This window comes from Canis lupus, chromosome 33 (assembly GCF_048164855.1).
Source record: "Canis lupus baileyi chromosome 33, mCanLup2.hap1, whole genome shotgun sequence".
In the NCBI taxonomy this organism is placed as follows: domain Eukaryota; kingdom Metazoa; phylum Chordata; class Mammalia; order Carnivora; family Canidae; genus Canis; species Canis lupus.
Genome location: NC_132870.1, coordinates 26,304,900 through 26,322,843, shown reverse-complemented (window position 1 = coordinate 26,322,843; position 17,944 = coordinate 26,304,900). Strand labels below are relative to the sequence as shown.

At 40.0% G+C, this 17,944-nt stretch overlaps 1 long non-coding RNA gene across 2 annotated transcripts in view; it reads left to right on the top strand.

Annotated features, from left to right (window-relative positions):
* The first annotated feature begins 7,445 nt into the window (after positions 1 to 7,445).
* The window catches only part of LOC140623660 (uncharacterized), a 78,144-nt gene continuing 67,645 nt past the window's right edge, over positions 7,446 to 17,944 (top strand). The window contains exons 1-3 of one of the 2 annotated variants that reach the window (XR_012023203.1): positions 7,464 to 7,523; positions 9,213 to 9,270; positions 13,132 to 13,322. This is a non-coding gene — a long non-coding RNA (uncharacterized lncRNA). Of the gene's footprint in view, positions 7,524 to 9,212; positions 9,271 to 13,131; positions 13,323 to 17,944 lie in introns of both variants that reach the window. The other variant, XR_012023202.1, reaches the window with a different exon arrangement.

Sequence of the window (17,944 nt, the reverse complement as noted above, 5' to 3'; positions counted from 1 at the left end):
TCTCCACATTGATGTTCTGTTTGAGACTATTCCCCTAAGAGGAGAAAGAAAACTAGAGGTCTGTCTTTGTAGTGGGCTCAGGCACAGAATGTTCTCATTGCCTCCTGATTAAAAAAAAAAAAAAAAACCCAAAAGGGAATAAAGTTAATACTAAGTTTAGTGTTTAATATTAAATGTGTTTTTGGTTTCAAATCAGAAAAAAATTTATATCCGTGAGAATAACTTGAATTCTGAGTTATCAAACTGGTTGGATAAAGTAACTGAGCCCATAAGAATTGAGCGCCCACCAGCACTGAGGCATCTGTCTTCCTAAGGCACAATGGCAGGTAAGCCTCTGCTTCTGATGTGACAGCCTGACAGAAGCCAAAACAGTGAAGCGGTGGCTGTGCACTGACAGGAGTGAAGACGACCATGGTGGCGACGAAACACAAGAGCTTTGTAAAATGTGTGAGCCCTCGCCGCAGGTCAGGGCTTCTGCAGTTGACCTGACATTTACCCTGTTCCGATGACCTGTTGAGAACAAACCACTTCTCAGATTGTTCCCCAACTTAAAAGGAGCCAGGAGCCCAGTGCAGCCAGGATGGAAGGTATAAGCTGTTCTTTCCTCCAGTCAAAAAATTTTTATTGAACTCTTTCCGTCAGGACCAACAATGCATCTATCAGTAATACCCTGAATGCCAGGACTCCCAAGGTATCCTGGTATGCCCTGAGAGAAAAGCTGTCAGTGCACCTCTTCTCTATGAAGAATACCTAATACATCAAGGACTCTTTCCCCTTTCTAAGTACCTGGTTGCAAAGGGCTGAATCGTGCTGAAAGATTAGGGGGGGTTAATAACATCAGTCCTAAATGCCTCTGATTACAATGATTGTAATTAGTCAACGCTCTGTTTCTAGAAATGTTTCCTTTTTTTTTTTTTTCTATTTTAAAATTCAGCAGTTATTTATTGACTACCTATGTATGTGCCAGGTATTATTCCAAGTTATTAGACTCAGTGCAAAACACAAAAACCTCTGCCCTTTGGACCTTGCATCTCTGTGGGGATGACAGAGCATGAACACTGTAGACAATTTATAGAGTATGTAGAAGAGCAAGAACAGGGTAAAGGGAATGGGCAATCCAGCCTGTGTTCAGGGGGAGGAGTGTGAATTGAAATTTTAAATCAAGTAGGTCAAGACAGGCCTCAGTGGGAAGATGACAGCTGGGCGAAGGGTTGAGGAGAAGCAGGGGCCCACATGGGTCTCTGGGAGAAAAGCACCGAGGCAGAAGGAACAGCAAAAACAAAGACCCTTCAGGAGCATGGCCAGCTTGCTGGAGGAAGAGCCAGTGCAGCAGAGATGAGGTCCCCAAGGAAACAGGCAGAGCTAACAGGGCCTTGAAGGCCAGCGTAAGGACTTGGCCTTACACCCGGATAAAATCAGGAGCCACGCAGGGTCCTAGGCAGAGGAACAGGTCACTCTGTTTGCAGTGTTGAAGACAAATTGTGCTGGACGTGAGGGGTTGGGGGCAGTGTAGGGCAAGGATAGAAACAGGAAGATCAGTGAGGAGGTTTCCATACTAATCTGGTGAACTGGCAGATTTTCCTTGCTTGAGATCATTTTCTTAGGAAAAGTTCCATAAGATGGAGTTATAGAATAAGAACATTTTAGGACCAAAGAGATCTTCATAAGGGTTGTTCCATATTAGCACCAGCAATAGATGAGATTTCTAGTTTCTTTTTTCCTACCCTTTGATGACAGGATATTGTTGTTCATAATAGGTTTGATTTTTTTCTTATGTATTCACTAGTAATAGTGTCTTATAAATGTTCTGTTTATTTTCTTCGCCTATTTGTCTACTGGATCTGAATGTTTTTATCCATGTACATGATAGTCTTAGGTACAAAAATTGGATCCTGAATACTGCATCCAAATTTAAAGAGGTAAGCCCACATTCAAATAAAAACAGCTAAACCTGGGCCCTGAAAATATTTATGCTGAGGTAACTGAGGAAACAGGGGCAAAATATACTAATTTTCCTTGTTTCAAGCAGAACTAACTATAAGGACTGTATTATGTTACTGCTTCCTGATGTCTGTCAAAACTTAAAAATGAAAAGTAAGATAAATGTTCTAAGACTAACACCCTAAATTAAAAATGGATAAAATCTAGTAAGGCCAAGTACAATTTTATTAAATTTTTTGAAGATTTTATTAATTTATTTGAGGGAAAGAGACAGAGCATGAACAGAGAGGAGAGGCAGAGGGAGAAGCAGACACCCGGCCAAGCAGGGAGCCTAGATGCAGGGCTCAATTCCGGGACTCCCCACATTCATGACCTGAGCCGAAGGCAGACGCTTAACCGACTGAGCCACCCAGGCACCCAGGACCAGTACAATTTTAAAAGAAATCATGAAAGAGCAGCAAGCAATGAGACTTCTCCAATGAGAGCAGCTAAAGTGGATGGCAGAGGCTCTCACTAGGAGGACTTGCAGTCGGCAAGATCAGGGATCACTATGCTGAGGAGCAAGGGTTCTCACCCGAGTCCACAGTTAAATCAGCAAGTGCACTTTGCTGTTCTTCCTGCCTAAGCCAACAGCAAGGCGGGAAAGGCGCACGGTCGAAGCCCCTTCTGTGCGGGAGACTCCTGCCAGCTGCTGGTGCCAGGGCATGCGGGGGGAAGGAGCTCAGGCCGCGGACTCCGAGGGGTGGGAGACGTCCTTCCCCCTGTATCACGATGCTTCTTGAGCTCATCCAAGCAGCCTACCTCAAATGTGGCCTTTTCTGTGACACCTTCCCCAACCCTCATGTTGAAATGAATGATTTTCTCCTCTGTGAGGGAGAATGGCCCTATTGATTTATTCCTCTTGCCCAGGATCTGGGTCATTCTGGCTTCCATTAAGTTGTTCCTAGTGTCTCTACTGCTGGATTATAAACTCATTGCGAGCAGAGATTGTATAATGACAATTTTGGAGTTTTTGTTTTACACATTAACAATTCATGTTTGTTGTATTATATTGATACAACATCCTGTGAGGAAGACAGATATTCTTTCCATTATATTTATTACACTAAGTAAATTTAGAGGTCAAGTGGATGCCCGGAAATCACAGGCCTTTTGCATCTGCATTCAGTGTTCCATTACTGAAATCAAAAAAAGCATTTTGAGGGCTATCCATGCTGTTTTCCAAAAGCCTATGTAATATCTTTGAAATATAACAATCTATTCCTTTTAGGGATCTCCAAAAGAGGAGATTTAACACATCTAATAGAACAGTACTTTTAATGTATCTTATTTTATTTTTACTATATATGGGCCTGATCACCAGACTCTGAGACCTCCTCATAAATCTCAGGTATAAAGGTAAGTATTAAATTTCTTTTCGCCAAGTTGTGGAATTCTTGGTTCCTAAAATTGTACTCTTTATTGAGAGTTTGAAATGCTTTCCAAATTATTTTATCATTTTTTTTTATTTTTATTTTTTTGCTGTGGAGTCCCAAATGAATATAGTAAACATCTGCCCAGTGTAAAAAATAAAAAAAAAAAAGAAAGAAAAGAAAAAGAAAAAAAACCCTGATCCTTCATTTTTTTATGCATTCTATATATCAGCCTAGAATATTTTGTGCTTTCTGAAACAGTAATTAGTGTTACCGTTTTTTTTCCTCCCTCCAAGTGAATACATGATATCCAGAAAGAAAGATTCTTTGAAAAGGATCTTATCTCTTATTAGTATGTAAGGCATTTGGGGAATTACATAAAGTAAGATTACTCTAATACTCAGGAAGAAAAGTTTAACTTACATAAAAACAATACCTTAATTGTGAAAATACTAAGGCTGATCATCACATGTTTACTGCTGCTCTTTTTTGTGGAGTATGGGACAAAAATAAACATGAAACACTTAAAAATAAAAATAGGCTCAGGGCCCAAAGGCTAAATTTCTTCTTCCAGAATGTCTTCCTACATGGGTTCTAGTGTAATTATTGATAGTAACTTCCATGTTTGAAACTTGACCTCCCAAACTTGAAAGTAGAAGTAATACATTTTTGGTTTTCAGATTAGAAATACCATGAGAAAGTATAGTGCTAGAAGACCTGAATAATCTTGAGAGAGTGATAGAACAGATGAGAATATTATATAGTGAGAAATTAGAAAAATGCAATCTATGTGGATCTATTATAAATAGTTTAGCCGAGGAACTCTCATGAAAACTAGTTTTAAAGGGCATCTGGTGACCTTAAAATTCCACTTATCTAAACTGTATTTCAGGGAATAATTTTTCTCACAGAAAACTTAGTTTTTCCATTTCTTTCTACAATATCAAATGTTGCTCCTCTGATTTCTCCTTTTGTTTAGATTTTTAGAGCAATTTAAAATTGCTCATTTATTCATGAAGACGTTAGAAGTTCTTAGAAGGTTCTCAAGCCATAATTTGATTTTTACCAGTACCCACCCCAGCCTCTATCCTCCTGTCCCTCAAAACACATACTAGAATCAGTGGTAGTAGTATCGTCTCTAGAATATACTTGACTGCTTACAAATAGATTTTATGTAATTCAGCAATCTGCTGAAATTACTATAGCTATAGGCTATAGGTTGCTTTTTGAACTGAAAGAATCTTGCATATAAGATGAGGCAAGTAGAGTCTAGAGAGTTTGGTTGCCTAAAGCCATATAGCAAGCAGGTAGGGGAGACTGACCAGAACTTATATTTCCTCAATCCAAGCCTGGCATTTTGGTTTTGCTTTTGTTTTTTGTCATGCTTTCCTGTGGATTTTGCCACCTTTAAACACCTAGAAAGGTAATCATTTGCCCCTTTGTGAGGTGTCTGTTTAAAAATAATTGTGTTGTTGGGATGCCTGGGTGGCTTAGTGGGTTGAGTGTCCAACTCTTAATTTTGGATCAGGTCAGGATCTCAGGGTCCTGAGGCTGAGTCTCAAGTCAAGCTCCCAGTTCAGACGAGAGTCTGCTTGAGGATTCTCACGGTCTCCCTCTCTCTGCCCCTCCCCACCTCATGCTCTTTCTAAAATAAATAAATAAATTTTTTTTTAAAATTGTGTTGTCATGACTGTGGAAATGAAGATATGTAACATTTTGCCATTCTTGGCTATAAATTTTTTCCCAACTAACAGTTACTTAAAATGTTTGTGGTTTTAATACAAAACAATATTATTTATATGGACTTCCTGGTAGGCTCTCAAATCCTAATGTGAGTTTTACCACAGCCCAAATTTTTATTGAAAATTGAAAAATAATACTTTTGAGTGACTTACAGCCACGTTTCCAGGCAAAATTATGTTGAGTTTTTGTGTGTGAGTCTTATAATAAACTTTTTGCTCATCTTTGGTGTCATGTTTCTGGTCTGTGGCGCCCAGTATCTCATACCTGGAACAGGAAAGAGATGAAGGCAAAACGGTGGCCCTTTTCTCATTAACATTTACATTGGGCCATGAAACTGTGGGCCAATCTTAAGTTTTTCATGATGTGTCAGTACTTTGAGCAAATGGCAGAAACATAAACCAGCCATGCTATTAAAACTACTGTCTTTATACTAACATCTGTCTGGGTGGATATTTTCTCATGGTGTAAAACAAAAAGTGCAACAAATTAGGTTTGCCACTCCTTGGTGCTTTTTTCCAATGTGCTTTGAATGAAAGATTTAAAACAGAATTCCAGAAAAAACAGGTGGCATGAGAGCCGGAATTGATGTTAGCTGAATGAATACTCTGTGGCACAGATTGATCCTTTAACCAATTGTCCATCCCATGAAAGCTCTTTGCAATTTATTACAAGAAACATATTATGTGAAGAATGTTAAGGGCTGGCCTCAGGGTTGGATACTTGAGAGGACTGTGACAAACAATTACTTACTGACATGCACACAGGAGTGTCCAGCTTAGAATGAAATTTCAATTTCAATTAGTACTAATTTCCTGGAGAAAGGAGATAATTTTTACATCCAAATGACATTTGGCTTCTTACCCTCCTTTCCTCCACTGGCAAACATTATTATAACATATATTTGACATTCTTGGTCACCCATATGTATCGTGTAAGGTGGTGCCTCTTGGAGGAAAGAAAGGACAAAACAACAAATCCTTGTTTATATTCTCTACAACCGGAAATTTGGCTATTGCTTTAATAGAACATAAACCTTTGATGACAGAATCAGTGTAAAAATTCTGCTCCCAAGAAAATAATTCACAAAAGCAATTATCTTCCTGTAATTTGTGAGAATCCAAGTACAGTAACTTCACAGATAAGGAACTAATGTTAAGCTCAGGTAGGGAGAGGGTATCTTTTTTGCACTTTACTATCACATGGTCACTAACAACAATGTTGTGACAACATCATAAGAAGAGGTTGATAATTTTAATTTCTTCACTGCAACTAAGAATTTGATTATTTGGCAGCCTGATTTGCACTAAGTCTGGGGTTGGTGTTGGAGTGATCTCAGATCTTAAAGAGAATTTTCCCTGCTATTCTCATTTACTCAAGACCTCTGAACTAATATGCTCTATTTTTACATATTGAAATTTCAATCACAATTGTGTAGAATTGAGGCAAAAGAATATTACATCAAAAAATTGTCGTAGAAAGAAGTGCCTGGGTGACTCAGTTAAGTGTCTGCCTTTGGCTCAGGCCCTGATCTCAGGGTCCTGGGATAGAGCCCCACATCGGGCTCTCTGATCAGCAGGGAGTCTGCTTCTCCTTCTCTCTCTGCCCCTGCCCCCTCTCATTTCTCACTCTCTCTCACAAATAAATAAATATAATCTTAAAAAAAAATTGGTGTAGAATGTTAGCTGAGTGACCATGACAAGAAGTCATATTGAAAGACTCCCATGAAAGAACAATCATCAGATTACCTTTAGACTGAGGAGCCCATGATTATGTTGGGAGTGTGCTTGCTTCCATTTCCAAACAGTGGAGGAGCATGACAAGGGAAACATAGGCTCAGATTTGCATCGGCCTCTTTGTTTCTAGCGGAGTATACTGAGAACATTGACTAGAAACACTCTAATAATGAACATAAATAGCTCTATTGTCTACCACCCATAAAAAGTAAATGGTTATTTAAAAACTGATTTTTTTGAATTTTGTTACTTTATTAATTTTGTTTCTGCACAATAAACTATCACAGCATTTGGCAGACTATAACAACGCTCATCTCACAGTTTCTGTGGGTCAGGAACACAGTCAGGGCTTAACTGGGTCCTCTAGCTCAGGGTCATTGTAAAGCTGAACTGTGGAAGGATTTTCTTCTATACTCACATGTTTGTTAGGAAGATTCAGTTTCTTGCTAGCTATTGGCTGGAGGCCACCTTGGGTACCCTGCCATGGAAGCCTCTCCAACAGGGCAGCTTGCCTCTTCCATGGGCAAGCCAGGAAGGAAACAGTGCCCTGGCAAGATGGCCATCACAATGTTTTGGAACCTAATCATGGGAGTGACATCACATCACCATGCCATATCCTATTGTCTAGAAGCAAGTCACTGGGTTCAGCCTACACTTAAGAGAGAGGACTAAGCATGGGAGTAGATACTAGGAGGTAAGGATCATTGGGCACCATGAAAGTCGGCTTCCCACAACCACTAACCATAATCAGTACAAATTCAACATAGTCCAGCAGAATGTTGTGTATGACAGGAGGTCAGTACTGCCATATTCCCAAGGAAAATGGACTCTGGCAGAGAATTTGTTAGGTTTACCTGAGTTGAATTAAAAAAAAAAAAAGCATTATTCTAGAAAATTAAGGCTAAAAAGAAAGAAAGAAAGAAAGAAAGAAAGAAAGAAAGAAAGAAAGAAAGAAAGAAAGAAAGAAAAAGAAAGAAAATTAAGGCTATTATGGGGAAATATTTTCCTAGAAATAGTAATAGGAGTCTTAAAGGGAGGGATATCCAGTCAAGGGAAAGATGAAATCTGTCCCATAGGTCATCAATCAATAATGTCCAACTAAAGCATTTTATGCTTTGGGATTTTTGTAAGGTGCCTGGTGGGGCATGAAAAACATAGAAGATACAGAGGGATGAATCGTTCAAAGGGAAGATAGAACAAGCTAATACATTTAACTGCTTTAAAACAAACAAACAAAAAAACCCAAACTTTAAAATACTATTAGAGATTTTAACCCACATGTGTCAAGGAGTATAACACTGTGACCACTGAAGGTCTGGGTGTCATACCTAACTCCAGGTTCCTAGGAGAGTTTCACAATTCTTAGTGGCTATAGGGGAATGGCAATGCCAAGGCTATTTGGATGGATATACAAGGTGATTGGAGAGGAATTTGTAGGATATATCAGAAAATTAAATAACAAGCGTGTTTCAGAAGCAATAAGATATGGCATGATTGTTAAGAGCTTTGGTTCTGCAGTCAAAATAAATTTGCTTGTTAGCACCATTACTTAGTAGCTGTGTGACCTTGGGCAGGTTGCTTAATTTTTTCAGGCCTCTGTCTCCTTTAACTGGAAAATGACTTTACCAACAGTATCTACTTTGTGGGTTTGTTTTGAGAATTAAGGGCAATAATGTATAGACCATTTAGTGACACACAGTGAATGTCCACTAAATATTACTGTATATAAACTGATGTTTGCATCAGAGAGGAGAGAGAGAGAGATGAGAGAGTGATTCAAGGCTTTGGTCAGGGATGTGGGAAGAATGCTGGTACTATTCACTGATGAAGAGTAACAGTACCAGTACCACACCAGGTGGGGTAGGGTGACATATTATTTAGGTGAGAAATTATAAGGTTAGTGTCAGGCTTGTGAAATTTGAAGTGTTAGCATGTGACAGTATCTTTATGTGTTCAGGTAAAAGGTTAAGTCAGTAGGTGACAACTGGAGATACCATGTTCTTATGACAGCTCATAGTTGATCCATCCAAGATGAGCACCTGACCCTTTCCCATGATAGTACTCCCAGTTAAAATGGATTTATTCAAGACCCATCCCCAAGCTGAGCCAATCAATATCTTTTTTTTTTTTAATTTTTATTTATTTATGATGGTCACAGAGAGAGAGAGAGAGAGGGGCAGAGACACAGGCAGAGGGAGAAGCAGGCTCCATGCAGGGAGCCCGATGTGGGATTCGATCCCAGGTCTCCAGGATCGCGCCCTGGGCCAAAGGCAGGCGCCAAACCGCTGCACCACCCAGGGATCCCTCAATATCTGTTTTTAGAGATTTGGAGTTGTGACCAAGACATTACAGCCCAGTCTACTCGTTCTTTGTATCAAAACAGATATAAACTCTGCACAAAGGAAAATGAAACTGACATACTGAAAAAGAAAGAAAAATAGGTAAGAAAGGCTACATGTTTTGAGTCCCTGATCTGAGGCTTTGCTAAGGTTCAACTTCTTTCTTGTCTAGGATACTTTTAATTAAGTATCTTTTAAATTTTTATGCTGGTTCAAGTTTGGTTGTTATTACTTGCAAATTCCCAACTAATACCAAGAAGCCATGTGTAGGTGATAATTGCGGGTGTTTGGAGTGAATGGACTCCCTGAAGGAATAGGAAGTACCTGGAAGGGAACAGAGAAGGTGCAGTGAGAATGAGAATGAATGGAAAATCAAGCTGGGGCAGGGGTGGGGGCATGGGAATTGAGGTGAGACTGGAGGGACAGGTGGCTAGCCCACTCAAATACTGGAGTGGCCAGTGAGAATGAGATCGAAGGAAAGCCCACTGAACTTAGTTTTTAATTTTAATTAAAGCTTTTAATTAAAAAAAAGCTTTTAGTTAAGATTAGCTTCTCTTTTTTGGCATTACCACCGGTAATTTTAAAGATACCTACCATCCTCCACAGATTACCTGTAATGAAATCTCTTTTTAAAACTTTTTGGAACTTGGCAAATGGTGTTTCCTCCTTTAGTTCTTAAGAACACACATGTTCAGTGTCTGTGTTTAATTTAGAATTGTTGGGCAAGGGATTGACTGCATTAAATCTACATTGGTTATGGCTCAAATAGTCTGATCTTTTAATGGTGAGTTTACTGATCTGGGCTGAGTCAGTGTTGAGTTTAGGAACCAGCTTAGAAACAGCTGGAAGGAACATCATCGTGGCCACTACAAAAGATAGAAGGGGGTATTTCAGGCAGCTCCAGGAAGGCTAGCATGCAGACCTTCGGGCAAAGGAGTGACCCTAGTCAGATTGAAGTGTGGCCCAGAAGAATGGAGCTGATGGGAGATAGGCTTCTCTGAGGGTGGAAAAAGACTCCGAACAAGTGAATTGAGTACGTTGTAGTTGATGGCAACCAAGTAACAAAGTAGCAAATTGTCTAGCTTTTTAAACACCAGACTTGATGTAAATAAGGGTGAAACGCCTTATGGAAAGTAAAACTGAGGGTCGGCAAAACACACATTAAGAAACATAGGATACTCCTTACTCCCTGTGCTCCCTTTTGTTGTTGTTATTGTGTGGTTCCATGTATTTGTATTTGATAAGGAGATGAACTGATTTGTTCTGAAAAGTGTTTGTGTGTGTGTGTGTTTTAGGATAAATAGTAGTTTTATTCTTGCCCAGATTTACATTTCTGCAGGCCTAAATCACTGTGTCTTCTACTAGCCAAAAGAGTCACACAGGCCTTCTAGAAGCACTGACTGAGGCTCTGGATGAGAAAAACTCAAAGATGTCCACTAATAGTACTAGAGGCACCTCAAGGGCAGCCCCGGTGGCACAGCGGTTTGGTGCCGCCTATAGCCCAGGGCGTGATCCTGGGGACCCTGGATCGAGTCCCACATCGGGCTCCCTGCATGGAGCCTGCTTCTCCCTCTGCCTGTGTCTCTGCGCCTCTCTCTGTCTTTATGAATAAATAAATAAAATCTAAAAAAAAAAAAAAAAAGAGGCACCTCAAGTCCTTCTGAGCTTCAGCCGTGATCAGAAGGTAGAAAACTGCATCCTCAATTTCTCTGTAACGTATCGAGACCTATTTGGACAGAAGATTGAGGCATGTAACTTCAAGTGCTCATAGAAAACGTGAGTTTCAATTAGAACTGCATATCCCCTCCTGAACTGCATCGTCCTTAGGATAAAAGGCACCATTGCCATTATCCCCAGATTCTTTTTCTGTTGTTTTTCGGCCCTAAATTAATTACAAAGGAAACTCTCAAAATCTTCTGCCAAGATTACTTCCAAGAAAGTGATAGACCCATATTTACCCCCTACCAGGCAAATGATTAACTGATTATTATCCTGGGATTAACTCTCCTGTTGCCAGTTTGGCCTTCGCTTGTGTATGGCAAATGCCTGTCAATCCTGAGAGTAAGGGGGATGACGATGAGCTTGCTACCTAAAGGCCAGGTAGTTACCATATATAAAATTGTTTAAAGAAGTCACTGGAAACATGAGGAGTTTAACATCTAACATTGGTGGATGTGGCCACTCAAATGACAATTTTAAAAATTAGCACTACAGAAAAGTGCTTCCTGACAAATTTGGTGAAGGGAACATAAATACAAAGCAGCATCTGTTATGGTTAAAAGTGGGGAAAATGTATACATTTATACAAGCAGGACACAAAAGAAAGTAGCCAAACTGAGGAAGGTGATTATTAGAGTGGTGGGCATCTAGATAATTTTTTAAAAATTCTTGTTGATGTTATAGTATTATGAGTATAGCAAATTTAAAGTAACCAAAGTTGATGGATTTACAGCAAGTGATGGTTTTTTGCTTGAACTACAATAAAAACATCTTAACCTAAACCATGCACATAATCACTGAATCAGAGTGGCCCAAATCCAGATTCTTTGAGCCAAGCAGTTATATGGGGTGATGGATTGGTGAGGCCTCACATCCTAGGATAAGAGCCAAGAGAGCTCAGAAGGGGTAATAGGATCACTTAAGTGAGCTTTCTTTCTCCATAAAGGAGGGCTAATAGCTAAATTCTAAAACTGGGCTGCTCAGAAGTTACAGGAGTACTGGGTTTGCAGCTAGTTACAAAGAGAAAAAAATAAATACACGTCAATTTCTTCTGGGAAACAGTCCATGAAGATAAACAATAACGATGGTCTGGTGATGATAAATTGTGCATAGAAAATTGATCAGAAGAAAATGAAATTTGTTTATAGAAGGAGATGGGTCTAACTTACTGGAGGTATACATGTTCTGCAAAAGCAATTAGAATTGGAGTCCTTGAAAGAAGGCCAACTCAGCTAGAAAGCAGGAAGTTTCACTTCCCTCCACGTAATGATGTAGATAAAAATATGGACATTCTATGCCTGTCTGTTTCCAATGAACATTCGTTTTGCATATTAAACTTCAAGAAGACACAGCAGTGACTTCTGAAAATCACAAAGGCTCTAGTTGAGTAGACGCAGATGGCTGTAGCAGTCCTCGATGTATGCTGAAATTTTGAGGTCTAAATTAATCTAGTGGTGAAAAGCTCAGACTTAGGAGTCATATAGATTTGGGCTTAAATTCTACTTGTTACTATCTGCATGATCGTGGGCAATGTGCTTCAACTCTCTGAGTCTCTTTCCTCATCAGTAGAGTGGGGGTATGAATACTCTCTTTGAGATCACTGTGTAGTATTGAATGAAATCTACTCAAGATAGTTTAAGAAGAAAGGAGAAATAATTGTAAGGATATGGGTGTCTTACGAACCCCTAAGGACAGGAAGTGTAGTGGGCCTCATAAACAAATGAATCTGGGAACTGAAATACAGTCTGGCACTGATGTGACTTCTGAGTCAATTAAGGCCAAATGGTCTTTGTATCATTCTTCATTCTCTCCAAAGACTTGAAAATGGATCCAACATGGCCTCTCCAGTAGAACATTTATTGGTTATAACGTTTAACACAGACCAACTTGGTGATCTATATACAACTACAAATTCTTACCAGAACGAATTTCACTGGCACAGTTTACCTAATGTCAGGTCTGAAGTCAACTGTGACCTGGTAGATAAGGATCTTGTCATATGAAGGTCAACCCCTTCATGGAATGTTAACAGTAAAGGTGTGGGAGCAAATAGAAAAGGATAGGTTTCTCTATAACTGAAACTTGACTTGTTGAGCATCAAGTGAGATAATGTACGTGAGGAATAGGGCCTGGCATGCAGCTCAAGAAATGGGAGACTGTGAAATAATACAGCTGATAGACAAGGGCCATTAAATCTCATCCACTGAATCTTTTGAAATTGTATTTTCTTGCACTTATCATCAGAGAAGGAAGCTCACAGAAACATTATCATCTCATGTCTCTGAATAATTTCTTTCGTGACTGAAGTGGCCACTATGAAAAGGACCTACCTCAGCAGCTCATGTTACTGTGATCAAGTTCTGCCCAGCTGGTGAACACTCCCGTCCTGCCTTCCATCTCTGCAGTCCCTTTGGAGCTTTCCATAGATATTTACTGTGAGTAGATGGCTGTTTGAAAATCTAGCTAGCAGGGACATTTGGGTGGTCCAGTGGTTGAGCATCTGCCTTTGGCTCAAGTCATGATCCCAGGGTCCTGGGATTGAGTCCTGCCACGGGCTCCCTGCAGGAAGCCTGCTTCTCCCTCTGTCTGTGTCTCTGCCTCTCTGTGTGTCTCGCATGAATAAATAAATAATATCTTTTTTTTTAAAGCTAGCTAGCAAAATGACTAAATTATTTGGACATTTTCCTTGAGTTTATATAAAAGGCATATAGCTATTGACTAACTTTTTTTCTGACATGACTCTCTCTTCTTTCATTGATTTTTTTAAAATTTTTATTTATTTATGATAGTCACAGAGAGAGAGAGAGAGAGGCAGAGACACAGGCAGAGGGAGAAGCAGGCTCCATGCACCGGGAGCCCGACGTGGGATTCGATCCCAGGTCTCCAGGATCACGCCCTGGGCCAAAGGCAGGCACCAAACCGCTGCGCCACCCAGGGATCCCTTTCATTGATTTTGATGAAATTATAGAGTACCAGAAGCAAGACATAGGGTTCAATTGAAAGCTCCATTGAAGTAGTATTTATCCTTTCTGAGCCCCTCTTCTTGGTCTGTGAGAAAGTATTCCCCAAGCAGAAAGAAGCAGTCAGTCCCCCCAAAAGCCAAGCTCAGCTGAAACACAAACTACTATCCAAGATGTGCCGTTTCATTCCTGCTTGAATTGGTTGTCTATTTTTAGAATTTAAATATCCCCTTTCATTAAAGAGACATTATGAAATAGGTATGAATGCACTTTTTCTCTCACACCTGCAGCAGTTGGGTTTTCTAGGTGGGTGCTGTCTATAAAAGAAAAATTATCCGAATAAACACGTGCTCTATAATTGATACTGCATAGTAGGTAACTTCAAAAAATTCAAAAACCCAAACACACTGAATCGTTTCTCTTTGAGATAATTTGAATGTATTATTGTGCCAATGAAAGAAATACCTTCACTTGTTGGACTGTCAGGTTTGAACAACCAAGAAATATAAAGGATGGCGAAAAGTTAACTTTTCTCTGAAAGATTTTTTAGTGATTTCATAGTGGGAGACATTACCTAACACATTTCCTTCTTTTCTTACTTGCAGCTTTCCAGAATTTACCCTTCAGGGTTAAGTTCTACTTTAGTCTAAGGTCAATATTTATTTTAGAAGCAAGTGTGCCAATGCAATTGTTAGAAGACATCTCATAGAAAACCAGGACACATGAGGTATGAGAGGAAACACACACTTCACACATGTCAGTGAAATGATTATGGTTACCTCTGGTTTAGGCTGGAGAACCTGAGGGAGAGGTCCAATCTTCAACCTGGTTTGGGATAATATTAGGAAACTATATTTGCCCTGCCTGGACCCAATCCACTCCAGTGCAGACTTCCTGAAACTGCCCAAATGGCCTTGTTAGACTGGACTTAGCAGGCCCTCCACTGCTAGGGAGTAAAGATACGGTTTCATGGTGGGCACATCACATCTCGCTTACATGTTCAGTATTGTATGGACATTGTGGAGAACATCAGAGGTGCTCTTGTTATTAAATGGCTAGGATAAGGACAGATGGAGAGAAGGAACCAGACCTTAATCCTGATGCTCAAGTGGCCTGTTCTGGGCCTTATATCAGTGGCCACTATCTTGTCAACTCAAACTTCTTTCCCAAGCCTGACCTGTGTGTCTCACTGCCCGTTAGGTATCTCCAGTTGGAAAATCCACAGAGGTTGGCATGTCCCAAAATTGAACTCATGATGTTTCTTTCCAAATCATATACCTCCATTCACGAATGGGTTTCAGTGTCCATTCGCATGCCTAAGCCAGAAACCTGGGAGTTACTCTTAGCGATTCCTCTTCTATTTGTCTCTGTGTTTAGTTTCACTCAGGCCAGTTCTACCTCTCAGTAAACCTGTGACTTTGTGGCTTGCACTATTCTTGGGCTCTTTTAAAGTCCACCAACTAGAGTAATTTCTTAATTAAGAAATTGGTTAGTTTCCTAAAAGTGAGTCATTCAAAAAAATACAAATGAGGGAGCGCCTGAGTGGCTCAGTCAGTTGAGCATCTGCCTTCCACTCAGGTCATGATTCTGGGGTCCTGGGATGGAGCCCTGCATCTGGCTCCCTTCTCAGCAAAGTGTCTGCTTCTCCATCTGCCATTGTTCCCTGCTCGTGCTCTGTGTTTCTCTCAAGTAAGTAAATAAAATTTAAAAGTACATATAAATGAATTTTCTGTAAGAAAAGTGGCAGCATCAGAGGTATATCTATCCAAATAAGTTAGAATAGCCATATTGTAGTCATGTAAACTATAGAGAATTTCTAGAAAAATAAATGTACCAAGTATTTTTTTTTTCATTAAAAAAATGTTAATGACAGTGGCCCAACAAACTACTGATTCAAGCTTCGCTATCCTCAAACTCTGATGCGCTTACAAGTTCCCTGGAGACCTTGATAAAATGCAGATTCTGATCTAGTTGGTCTGGGATAGGGCCTGAGTCTATTTATTCATGAGAGACACAGAGAGAGCAGCAGAGACATAGGCAGAGGGAGAAGCGGGCTCCCTGTGGAGAGCCTGATGCAGGACTTGATCCGGGGACCTCAGGATCCCTACCTGAGCTGAAGACAGAGGCTCAACTGCTGAGCTACCTAGGTGCTCCTGTTCATTCACATTTCAAAGAATTCTTGCCCCACATCATCTCTATCCTACTGGAGGAAGTTTCAGTCTTGGCTCTTACAGATTAGCAATAATGTGCTACTTTCCCTCTGGAAGGGAATCCCTCAGATGACCCGTTCACATTTTTTCATGGTAGGTAATAACCTCTATTTTTATACCAAGGGTAGAAGCTTCAACTTGCATGAATCCCAGTGGCATTAAGTGACATTTTACAGACATGTGAACTCTTAAAAGATTAAAAAATAAGAAAGAAAAACACCACTCTGGGAATACATGTGTTCACAGCGTGTGAACATAAAATCCCTTCAACAGCCACTGAAATGTCACTTTCCAACCTCCTTAGCCACTCTCAGTGGGAGAGAGCTTCCATTGGACAGCAAAAGACTCCGAAAACATCGTCAGGCAATACAAACCTAGTTATCCTGGACATAACACATGAGTATTTTCCCTAAGACAATTGTGAAGTTTTCCATCACTTTATTTTGAAAATGCAAAGAGTTGTAAAGGCTGATATTTCCCTAAGACAAAATTTTTATATATTTTTTACCCGGAGAAGATCATGCTATATGTACATCAGCAGCTTGCACTTTTTTCACTTAATGTTGATATTGGGCATCTTTATGGATACTATAGTTTTTAGCATATGGTTTTTGATACCTGAGTAACCCTTTTAAAAACATATTTTTATGCATTTTGAAATTGTAGTTAAAATCCTTTTGGCCTGAGGTGGAGGGTTCATATTCATTAATTGAAAAAAATTAGTCATATGACTCGGAATTACATTGGATTGCTAACACTTCTGGAATGCTCCCTCTATACCAGATACTAATACTAACTGCGTTACAAGCATTATTGCATTACATTCTGAGGCAAAATTTAATGTAGGATGTTTCAGGCTACTATGCAGAAGCAAATCGCTGCTCTGAGCTGTCTGCCAAAACCATTCTGCCTTCAGCATTGTGTTTCCTTATTTGTCCTAGCATTTACAGTGACAAAAACAAGCCTTGACTTCTTATGAAATATTAGTTCTATTTAAAACTGAATATTAACTACTTATTGCTAATGACAGGAATGAAGAGAAAAAGAGAAGACAGTCTAAAGAAAATCACTTGGATAGATGAATTAGTGGCACGTCATTTTGGCAGTGTTTCAGGCCAGCTCCATAACCAACTTTATCATTATGAAAGAATTTCAGTGGGCATTCCTGCTTAGGTGCAAGACTACTCAAGTGGAAGAGCAAGATCTAATAAAAAATGAAAAATTATTTACTTTACAGTAGTTAGGCAGGCACAGGATAGGAAGCTCTAAATGGAAATGGAAAGTTATTTGGGAGAAAGCCAGGTACTTCTGTAGGCACTGCCATGGTCATCAGATGGGTGATTTACAAGGACCAATCCCTGGTGAATGCCGAGGCCTGTTGTACCGGGTCCTTTGAATTGGTCTTCCCTCTGTTCCCTCTGGCACTAATCTAGTTCAAGTTTCTGTGATTTCTCATCTAGGCTGTTAGAGCAAACTCCCACTTGGTCTCACTCCCATGCCCGCCCTGACCCAGCTCATTTTTTACACTGGTGACAAACCCGCCTTTAAAAATGCAGATCTGACTTTGTCATTCCTCTACAAATCCTTCAGTGATGCTCTGTCAAGTACAGGGTGAATGGAGTCTCAGCACTCTTCTTGGCACACGAGTTCCCCACAGCCTGCCCTCTCTTCTCTCTTCACTCACTTTCCCCTACCCCTTGACTCTGTGCTCCAGAAATACCATGCTGCATACAGTTCCCCAAAATATACTAGGGCACTTCATTCTCAGGGGGCCATACGCCACTCTTTGCATCTGGAACCACTGGTTACTGTGGCCATCTCCAATGCATGTACTATCTGTTTTGCTTACTTATTCTCAGAACCTAGCGCAGCACTTACAATATATGT